Source organism: Carassius gibelio, chromosome A4 (assembly GCF_023724105.1).
Source record: "Carassius gibelio isolate Cgi1373 ecotype wild population from Czech Republic chromosome A4, carGib1.2-hapl.c, whole genome shotgun sequence".
Classification (NCBI taxonomy): Eukaryota; Metazoa; Chordata; class Actinopteri; order Cypriniformes; family Cyprinidae; genus Carassius; species Carassius gibelio.
Window position 1 is genome coordinate 6,467,265 of NC_068374.1, and position 11,130 is coordinate 6,478,394.

Consider the following 11,130-nt stretch of genomic DNA (forward strand, 5'->3'; position numbering starts at 1 on the left):
GGTGTGAATCAGGTGGCCCCTATTTAAGGATGAAGCCAACACTTGTTGAACATGCATTTGAAAGCTGAGGAAAATGGGTCGTTCAAGACATTGTTCAGAAGAACAGCGTACTTTGATTAAAAAGTTGATTAGAGAGGGGAAAACCTATAAAGGGGTGCAAAAAATGATAGGCTGTTCAGCTAAAATGATCTCCAATGCCTTAAAATGGAGTGCAAAACCAGAGAGACGTGGAAGAAAACGGAAGACAACCATCAAAATGGATAGAAGAATAACCAGAATGGCAAAGGCTCAGCCAATGATCACCTCCAGGATGATCAAAGACAGTCTGGAGTTACCTGTAAGTACTGTGACAGTTAGAAGACGTCTGTGTGAAGCTAATCTATTTTCAAGAATCCCCCGCAAAGTCCCTCTGTTAAAAAAAAGGCATGTGCAGAAGAGGTTACAATTTGCCAAACAACACATCAACTGGCCTAAAGAGAAATGGAGGAACATTTTGTGGACTGATGAGAGTAAAATTGTTCTTTTTGGGTCCAAGGGCCACAGGCAGTTTGTGAGACGACCCCCAAACTCTGAATTCAAGCCACAGTACACAGTGAAGACAGTGAAGCATGGAGGTGCAAGCATCATGATATGGGCATGTTTCTCCTACTATGGTGTTGGGCCTATTTATCGCATACCAGGGATCATGGATCAGTTTGCATATGTTAAAATACTTGAAGAGGTCATGTTGCCCTATGCTGAAGAGGACATGCCCTTGAAATGGTCGTTTCAACAAGACAATGACCCAAAACACACTAGTAAACGGGCAAAGTCTTGGTTCCAAACCAACAAAATTAATGTTATGGAGTGGCCAGCCCAATCTCCAGACCTTAATCCAATTGAGAACTTGTGGGGTGATATCAAAAATGCTGTTTCTGAAGCAAAACCAAGAAATGTGAATGAATTGTGGAATGTTGTTAAAGAATCATGGAGTGGAATAACAGCTGAGAGGTGCCACAAGTTGGTTGACTCCATGCCACACAGATGTCAAGCAGTTTTAAAAAACTGTGGTCATACAACTAAATATTAGTTTAGTGATTCACAGGATTGCTAAATCCCAGAAAAAAAAAAAAAAAGTGTTTGTACAAAATAGTTTTGAGTTTGTACAGTCAAAGGTAGACACTGCTATTTTTTTGAACACACCCCTTTCAACTAATTGCCCAATTGCACAGCCTTAAGAGCGTGCATATCATGAATGCTGGGTCTTGTTTGTTTTCTGACAATCTACTGAACCTACTGGTAACTTGTTTGCCACGTAGCAATAAAAAATATACTAAAAACCTTGATTATTCTGGTTAGTCACATTGTACTGCTATTATTTTGAACAATACTGTATACAGGGAAATCATCATTTCAGAAGAATAAATCAAAGTTTGTCAGGTAAAATGTATCATGGATGAAGATCTGCTGATCAATTAAAGCAGTCAGTGATGCTGCACACATGAACACAAACACATGAAATATCCCTCACACTGCCAGCAAACAGAGAGATTCGGTCTGTCTGCGGTGACTCTTGTAGCGATTCAAGAGGATTCATGTTTTCTGACACCTATAAAAAAAAAAAAAAAAAAACCTCCAAGAGAACGACCACAAAACACACTGAGCATCTCAGAACAAAATCTCCAGATGCTCTCCTGAGAACCAGACTGAAAAACCTGATCAGCTGTCTGGACTTTTGATGTACCAGCAACAACCTGAACATTTCAGAAACTTTACAACATCACCTTGAACCTCATTTACATCAACACAATCCTCATAGTTTTATTTTCTCATTTATTCTCAGTGTCCTTCTGCAGTGAGTTGAAGTTCCTTTTTACACGAATACTTGAAGTATTTGACAGGGTTCTCAAGTCTCACACTTTGGCCATAAGACTAGGCCATAAGAAAACACAGTTCACACGCTCACACACCACACCGTGTATTTCTCACACTGAAAAGGCAATGCCAACCAACTTGTCCTGCAAGCTTTATAACGGTGTATATAATGCGCTGAACACAAAGTGAAGTTTCCTGCCCCCAGCACGTATCTCAGATTGCGTTCGTTGCTAGGCAACATAGATGCGCGAGCACACAGAAGTTGACGGAACATTCTCGGTCACCGTTTATTACTAGGTAACCAACAACATCACGCAAACACACGTCGTGATGGAGAGGGTCAGTCAGAAGAAAGCTCTTCTAGAACATTTAACATACAGCCCATCGTACACATTATTATTGATGCAGCAAAAACTCTACAACTACTTTGCAGCCAGGCCAGAATCTTTGGCTCAGTTTAACTAGCTAAAGTTATCTGAAACTACGGGAAGTGTAAGTGGGTATGGGAAGGAATGAAGATGTAGTTCTTCATTTTATTTTACATTTTTAAATTTTATTAAAAATTTCTTCATTTTACCTTAATATGGTAATATGTCCATTTGTTCACAATGTCCCACCACACAATAAATCATTATACCATTTCGCCTGGACACATTCAAAATGCACAAATATTTGTTTTTCCAAACTGTTTAGAGCAATATTTTATATTTTTGTATATTGTGTGTAACTTTGAAATATAACATTAAAGACTATATTTGATGTGGATAATTGCTCTGTCATTTATCATTTAGTAATTAATATAACTAACTATAGTTGTACATTTAATTTGTGCTGGTAAATTATGAACAATGAGTAAAATTGGGGGGGGGCGGGGCTCAGGGGCGGACTGGCCATCGGGAGCACCGGGACATTTCCCGGTGGCCTGACGGTCAGTCTGGCCTGCCGGCTGCCGCTGTGCAGTCGATCAGGCTGACGTGCAATAGACTGGTATGCAACTGCGAATTAATTGACGGTCTTATGAATCTACGAATCAGGCGATCGCGGAGTGTTATGAACCCACCACATGACCAAACATCAGCGAAGCACTGCCTAATTGGCTAGATCCAGAAGCAGGCTTTATCTTAGAAAATCGCGCACAAAATGGAGCGCAAATTGATTAATTTCTGAGTTTAATTTCGTAGAGTCCTGCCACAGCACCACACGCAACAAGTTGTCCAAAAAAAGATTTTATTACTTTACAGCTCATGGAACAAGTACAAAAAGAGAAGGGAAGCATTAACTTCAGGAGAGGATAAGGCCAAAACAAGCTAACTGGAATTAATGACCTGTAACTATACTAACAAAGAAAAAGAAAACAAATACAGGTTTATACCCTAGCTCCCTTCCTATCCCAAAACAGGAGAAAACCGGGTTAAACAGAAATGGCATCCACCTCCCTACAGCTTCCAAATCAAAAATAACAAAACACAAATAGTCAAACATCAAAGTAGCCGCTAAAAGAGATGTTGATAACAGCAGCTAAAAACGAACTAAAATAAAAGTACGAACGAATTTCACAATAAAAGAAAGAAAACTACTACAATACCCAAAGCAGAACACCAAGCAGCTCAACAACCACCAACGGAGACAACAGGCTCGGCAGAACACAGGCAACGCTCTGGAGAAAGCTCTTGGGGAACGTTCTCTCTTCTCTGGTAGCTGGATCTCTGCTTTTATTCGGACTCTCTCTTGATTGGTAAGCAGGTACAGCTGGAAGCAATCAACTACCTGCCAGGCAGTTGGAGGAGAAATCATGAAAAACACAGAAACACATTAAAATAGAAATCAATGAACACTTCGTCTCCGGACGCAACACCCCCACCCGTAGTTACAAACTATGATTTCTTGTAGTTTGTATAAAGAGAGAAACAAGGATCAGTCAACAATATGAGCGCTTGATAAAGCATCTGCTACTACATTCTCCACTCTTTTTTATACTTTATCTCAAGAACAAACTCTTGCAGCATAAGAGACCATCTCATTAATCTCTGGTTTGAGTTTGCCATCCGAGACAGGAAGATGAGAGGGTTGTAGTCAGTGTATACAATAATAGGGCCCATATTACCGTTACCCACGTAGACCTCAATTTTTCAGGGCCAACAACAAGGCGAGAGCTTCCTTTTCGATGGTACTGTAATTTCTTTGGCACCTGGTGAATTTCTTTGAAAAGTAGCATACTGGATATTCAATTCCCGCTTTGTCATCTTGCAACAACACTGCCCCGGCATCCACGCCACTAGCATCCACCTGTAGCTTAAAAGGCAAATCAAAATTCAGAGCAGACAACACAGGAGCATGACATAACAGACCTTTAGCAGAATAAAATGCAGCTTCACTCGCAGCATTCCACACAAACTTCTGTTCTGCTTTAAGGAGATCAGTTAAGGGTGTGACAACAGTAGCAAAGTTCTTACAAAAGCCACGGTAGTACCCGGTCATCCCCAGAAAACGGCGCAACTCCCGCTTGTTACTTGGCTGTGGGAAATCGATTATAGCCTGTATCTTAGCTTGCACAGGCCTCACTTGGCCCTGGCCAACTAATTTGCCGAGGTAGGTCACTCTTGCCTTAGCAAATTCACACTTCGCTAAGTTTAAGGTAAGCTGGGCTTCCAGCAATCGTTTGAACACCAACTTAAGACTTTGAACATGTTCCTCCCATGTTGCAGAATAAATAACTATGTCGTCTAGATAGACTTCACAGTTGGGCACACCCGACAGTACCTTCAGCATCAACCGCTGGAATGTTGCTGGCGCATTTCGCATGCCAAACGCCATAGATTTATACTGTAGGAAACAATCAGGGGTCACAAACGCTGAGATTTCCGAGGCACGGGGGGTGAGAGGAACTTGCCAGTATCCTTTTAATAAGTCTAGCTTGGTAAAAAAATTAGCTGACCCCACTCGGTCAACACGGTCCTCAATTCGAGGAAGAGGAAAGGAATCAGGCTTAGTTACAGAATTCACCTTCCTAAAATCAGTACAGAATCGCCACGAGCCGTCAGGTTTGGGTACGAGCAAACATGGTGAACTCCATGGACTTTGACTTGGCACTGCGAAGCCGTGAGTCAACAAATATTCTACCTCCGTCTTCATAACTTGACGCTTATTGGGATTTGCACGGTATGGATGCTGTTTGATAGGCCTGCATTCGCCAACATCAATGTCATGAGTGACCACGGTAGTTTGTGGTACATCATTAAACAGCATATGATACTTTTCAATTAGCTGGACCACATGATCACACTGGGGGGCAGACAGATAAGATAGATGTGACTGCAAGTTAGGCAAGAGGGCAGAGTTAGACAGTGTATCACATGAAGCAATGGCATCTTAACTCCAAAGACCATCTAAATCAGGAGAGTACACAGAAGACAAGTTAACAGCAGTGGTAGCAACAACAGGGAGAGGGTCAACAGGATCATGCTGAGACTTATCACCATCTCTACTAATGTAAGCCTTAAGCATATTAATGTGGCGCACACACACACACACACACACACGAGTCTTACGCTTACGATCAGGAGTAGAAACTACATAATTTGTGTCACTCAACTTCTTCTCAAACTGATAAGTTCCAGAAAATCTTGCCTGCAAAGGTGAACCAGGCAGAGGAAGCAATGTTAAGACCTTATCACCAGGCTGGAAGTTACGCTGAAGACTACCCTTGTCGTAGCGAAGTTTGATTTTGGACTGGGTTTCAGCAAGATGAACTCTAGCTAACTCCCACGCTTTGTGTAGATGCTCCCGTACAGTACTCACATAGTCTAGCACAGACTTACGAGGAGATTCCTTAGTTAGAAACTGCTCACTTAGAAGTTTTAATGGGCCGCGAACTGAATGGCCAAAAATCAGCTCAGCAGGGCTAAATCCCAGGGATTCTTGAACGGTTCCTCTCACAGCGAACATCAAAAATGGCAAACCCCTCAACCCAATCTTTACCAGTCTCGGTGCAGTATGTACGCAGAAGAGACTTCAGGGTTTGGTGGAATTGCTCCAGAGCTCCCTGTGTCTCTGGATGATATGCAGTGGACAACTGTTGCTCTACACCCAACTCTTTCGTTAACTCCTTAAATAATTTAGAGGTAAAATTGGACCCCTGGTCACTTTGGATGACTCTTGGCAAGCCAAAAACTGAACAGAACTTGATCTCACGGGCTACAGTTTTAGCTTTGATATTCCGCAAAGGAACAGCTTCAGGGTAACGAGTACTAGCACACATAATGGTTAAGAGATATTAGTGTCCAGTTTTAGCCAATGGGCCTACACAGTCAATAATAAGCCTCTCAAATGGTTCTCCAAAAACTGGGATGGGCTGTAGTGGAGCAAGTGGAATTGTTTGATTGGGCTTTCCACCTAACTGACAGATGTGACATTAGTGTACGAACCTAGACACAGCGGTCTTCAAGCCCGGCCAAAAAAAAAAAAAAAAAAAAAAAAAAGTCTGACAATTCGATGATATGTCTTTGTGACACCCAAGTGTCCTGAACACACGTTCATGGGCCAATTTCAAAATCTGACTACGGTATGCCTCAGGTAACACAATTTGGAACACAGTCAAAAATTCTGCATCTGTGGCACATGGTCTCCACCAACGCATGAGAACGTCATCATCCCAAAAATAACCAACTGTTATCCGAGGAATTACAGCCTTGTCCACAGTACTACCAATACATGTAGCAAGTGACGGATCAGAACGTTGTTCAGCAGCTAACTGGGTTCTATTCACTTTTAAAGGGAGTTTACCTTCACTACTCATGCCACTTAATTCTGACGAAACAGGACTGATATAGAGCTCACTCTCTACAGTCTGTGGAGAAGACAGAAAGGAATCAGATATATCGATCACACTTTCAAACTTCTGTGATTGAGCACGAGTTACGGCGCATGCCGGAAAAGTAATAGAGTGCTGCATCAGGCTGCTAAATCATTTCCTAAAATCATGCTTACCCCGTCGATGGGCAGTTGTGATCGCACACCAATGTTCACACAACCAGAAACAAGATCAGACTTTAAATAAATACTATACAGCGGAAGTGAGATGCAGCCCAATTCAGTCCCACGGACTAGTACACTAGAACCAGTGTAAGAATCAGTGGAGAATGGAAGCACGTTGTCTATAATTAAGGACTGCGCTGCTCCTGTATCTCTAAGCATCAGAATTGGCCTAAAGTCAGAATCTTCAGAAAGAGCTACAGAGCTCTTAATTACAAATGGACTGAAAGTACTCTGGCCAAATTGTAAACTTACAGCACTCTCAGGAACAGCATTAACGAATGCTACGCTTATAGATTTAGCAGAGTTTTTCGGTTTCCAGGCTTTGCAATTTGAAATAAGATGCCCTGGGTCAAGACAGTAAAAACATACCCGCTTATCCTCAATTTTCCTGGAGCCTTGCGAAATCGGTTTAACAGGGTTAGCCACCGACAAATTCTTAGCGAATTTCTCCTCGGAGGAGAAAGTTTTAACAGAACGCATAGAAGGAAAAACAGTTCTGTGCGTAAGCACATACTCGTCTGCCAAAACTGCCGCCTCCGCAAGCTTACTCACTTTGTTCATTCATATGAATGACGACACCCTCAGGAACACAACTCTTGAAATCCTCCAGCAACAAAAGTTCCTGAAGTTCTTCAAAAGCCAGGACCCTGCTTGCGAAGCACCACTTCACAAACAGTACCCGCTTTACCCTTGTGAACTCAGTAAAAGTTTGGTTAGGCAGCGCCGAACACATCCTAAACTTCTGCCTGTACGCTTCAGGGACTAATTCATAGGCACGGAGCACAGCGGATTTAACACCATCATAATCTAACGAACTCTCAACTGGCAATGCTGCACATGCCTCTTGAGCTTTGCCAGCAATATTGCTCTGCACCAAAAGAGCCCACAAATCCTTTGGCCAGTTCAATTTTGTGGCAATACGCTCAAATGCTACGAAGTACGCATCCACTTCACTTTCACGAAAGGGAGAGACCAATCTCACATACCTACTCACATCAAACGCCGTTTCTACTGGTGCAAAAGCACTGTCTGAGGGAGGACGAGACCTAGGCAAAGGAGTCGGCCTACTATGAAATGTCTGAGCTTCGAGGTCCAACTTTCGAAGCTTAATATCTCGATCTGCCTCAATTTCTAGAGCTCTCAACTTTAACCGCTGAGTTTCATACTCCTGCTTCTTGAGCTCAAGCTCTAATTCTTTTAACCGAAGTGCAGTCAAAGGATCAGAACTTGCGTCGCCACCTTTACTAGGAAAAATCGACTGTTCTACCGTAGCTTCCCCACCCACGTTAGAATCTGCTGGCAAAATACCTTCTTGAACAAGCTTTCGGTACAACTCATCTTTGATACGTCGTTTCTTTGCCTCCTTGCTGACAGGAACATTAAAAAACTCTGCAATCACAATCAGATCTTTTTTCTACACCTGTCAAACTCTTCCACTCTCGGAGTCAAAGTAAACTTAACCAAATCAAATTCCATTATTCGAACTAACGTATACACTTCCTCACCCACACAAGTTCGAAGCTGCTGAAAAACTTACAACACCCAAAAACAAAATTTAGGTTAAGAGAAATGAACTAATGTTCCACAAAATAATTGAATGGACGAGCCCCCAATTGTTACGTCCCACATAGGTCTAGGGGTAAATGTGGACGCAACAAAAGTAAAATATTTTAAAGAGCATTGCTCTGAGTCCTGCCACAGCACCACATGCAACAAGTTGTCCAAAAAAAAAAAAGATTACTACTTTACAGCTCGTGGAACAAGTACAAAAAGAGAAGGGAAGCATTAACTTCAGGAGAGGATAAGGCCAAAACAAACAAAACAAGCTAACTGGAATTAATGACCTGTAACTATACTAACAAAGAAAAAGAAAACAAATACAGGTTTATACCCTAGCTCCCTTCCGATCCCAAAACAGGAAGAAACCGGGTTAAACAGAAATGGCATCCACCTCCCTACAGCTTCCAAATCAAAAATAACAAAACACAAATAGTCAAACAAAGTAGCCGCTAAAAGAGATGTTGATAACAGCAGCTAAAAACTAACTAAAATAATGAAAAGTATGAACGAATTTCACAATAAAGAAAGAAAGAAAGAAAACTACTACAATACCCAAAGCAGAACACTAAGCAGCTCAACAACCACCAACGGAGACAACAGGCTGGGCAGAACACAGGCAACGCTCTGGAGAAAGCTCTAGGGGAACATTCTCTCTTCTCTGGTAGCTGGATCTCTGCTTTTATTCGGACTCTCTCTTGATTGGTAAGCATGTGCAGCTGGAAGCAATCAACTACCTGCCAGGCAGTTGGAGGAGAAATCATGCAAAACACAGAAACACATTAAAATATAAATCAATGAACACTTCGTCTCCGGACGTAAAAAACCTGAAAGTCAGTTTATTTTATTTGTATCTTTACTCTATTGTATTTATTTGTGATGTTGCTTGTAGTTAGAATATTCTTAATAATATGATAATATATATTTTTTTAAATTATAGTTTTTCCATAAACATAGCATATACAACTATACTGAAACCGTGACTCTAAAACCGTGAAACAAACTGAACTGTGAAAAAGTTGAACTGTTCCACCCTAATATTTAAATAATCATTTGGCATACAGAAGCTTTCATTAAAAGCGACTTACAATAGATAAAATATATTTAAAAAATATATATTACAAATGTATATAATGATAGATGTTTTAAAAGAGCATCTTAATGACAAACTAGCACACTGTTTTACATATGAAGATTTTGGTTTTTTTTAAGTGCCAATATTGACCAGAAACTGATTTTCTATTTCTAGCCTACAATATATAGCCTAGTGTACAATGTTTATTTATTTTGAAGGTGACGAAGGAAGCAACAGTAGCACTAGTGCTGTTAGTGCTCCTGCTGTTGAACAAGAGAGGGTGGACAGTTCAGCTTTTGAGTCAGAGCAGGAACCTTCAGCTAAAGTTAAACTATAAGCACAACTAAACATGCTGGCTATACTCTCAGAAAAATATGTGCTTTTATGATTTATTAGGTTATCAGTATAGGACTGTGATCATTGGGACATACAATTGATGGCTGCATAATTAATATAGACTATTGAAAGTTCTTATTTGATATTGCAGAGAAACTCAATGTGCAGAGTGAGAGAGAGGGGGATTCAGGGAAAGATGATGGAGACAGTGAATGCCTTGATACTTCTTGATCCTTAATTTGATTATTTTGCCTTTCCACAGTCTAAGGATTTTGATTTTTTTTTTAAAGTATAACCCAATTCAAACAACTGAAAGAGCCAAAGAGTTTATCAGTCTGGTGGACACATGTATTGTGTGGTGGTGACTGCAGCAACAGAGGAGGCCTGGGGTGGAGTCAAATTCCCGGCCTGATTTACTGTCCCAGTCCGCCACTGGCGGGGCTCCATTAGGGGTCCTCCCCAAACTGCATGTGATCTCACTCTAAGCTTTTGAAAAAACTTGAGAACCCCTGATTTCCAAAAAACACTTCCTTTCTGCATAAATACTGGTCACACAAACAGATGAGGAACACAACACAGTCCACTACAGAGAGACAAACTAGTGTTAGTTTACTGAATGTGGAAAGGAAAATATAGAAAAGGGTAAAACTCAGAGAAGAAGAAACAACATGGATGATGTATAAGAATATGTGGACATCTTACGAGGTAAAGTCAGAACAGATATCACAGATTCAACGCCACAAGAATCCAGTCATATATATATGACTGTAAACATTTGAACCGCACCATAAATGTCTGGAAGTGTGAATGATAGCATGTATAGAAGTTCAATAATGGACTCAGAAGACCGAACAGAAAGGATTGTTGATATCTACGTCAGTGCAGAGGCTGTAAGAGACATGAAACATAAGAAAGAGACAGAAGAACCCCGAACACCTCGACACACAGAAGACTTCAACACAGAAGAACCCCGAACACCTCGACACACAGAAGACTTCAACACAGAAGAACCCCAAACACCTCGACGCACAGAAGACTTCAACACAGAAGAACCCCGAACACCTCGACACACAGAAGACTTCAACACAGAAGAACCCCAAACACCTCGACGCACAGAAGACTTCAACACAGAAGAACCACAAACACCTCGACGCACAGGTAACTGAGATTAAAGGACATTTTCTGATTATTCTCTCTCTTCCAGGTCCTCCAGTATGATCTGACATGCTCCATTTGTTGATGGTGGTTAATGCTTTATTTTTTCCCTGAAAGTG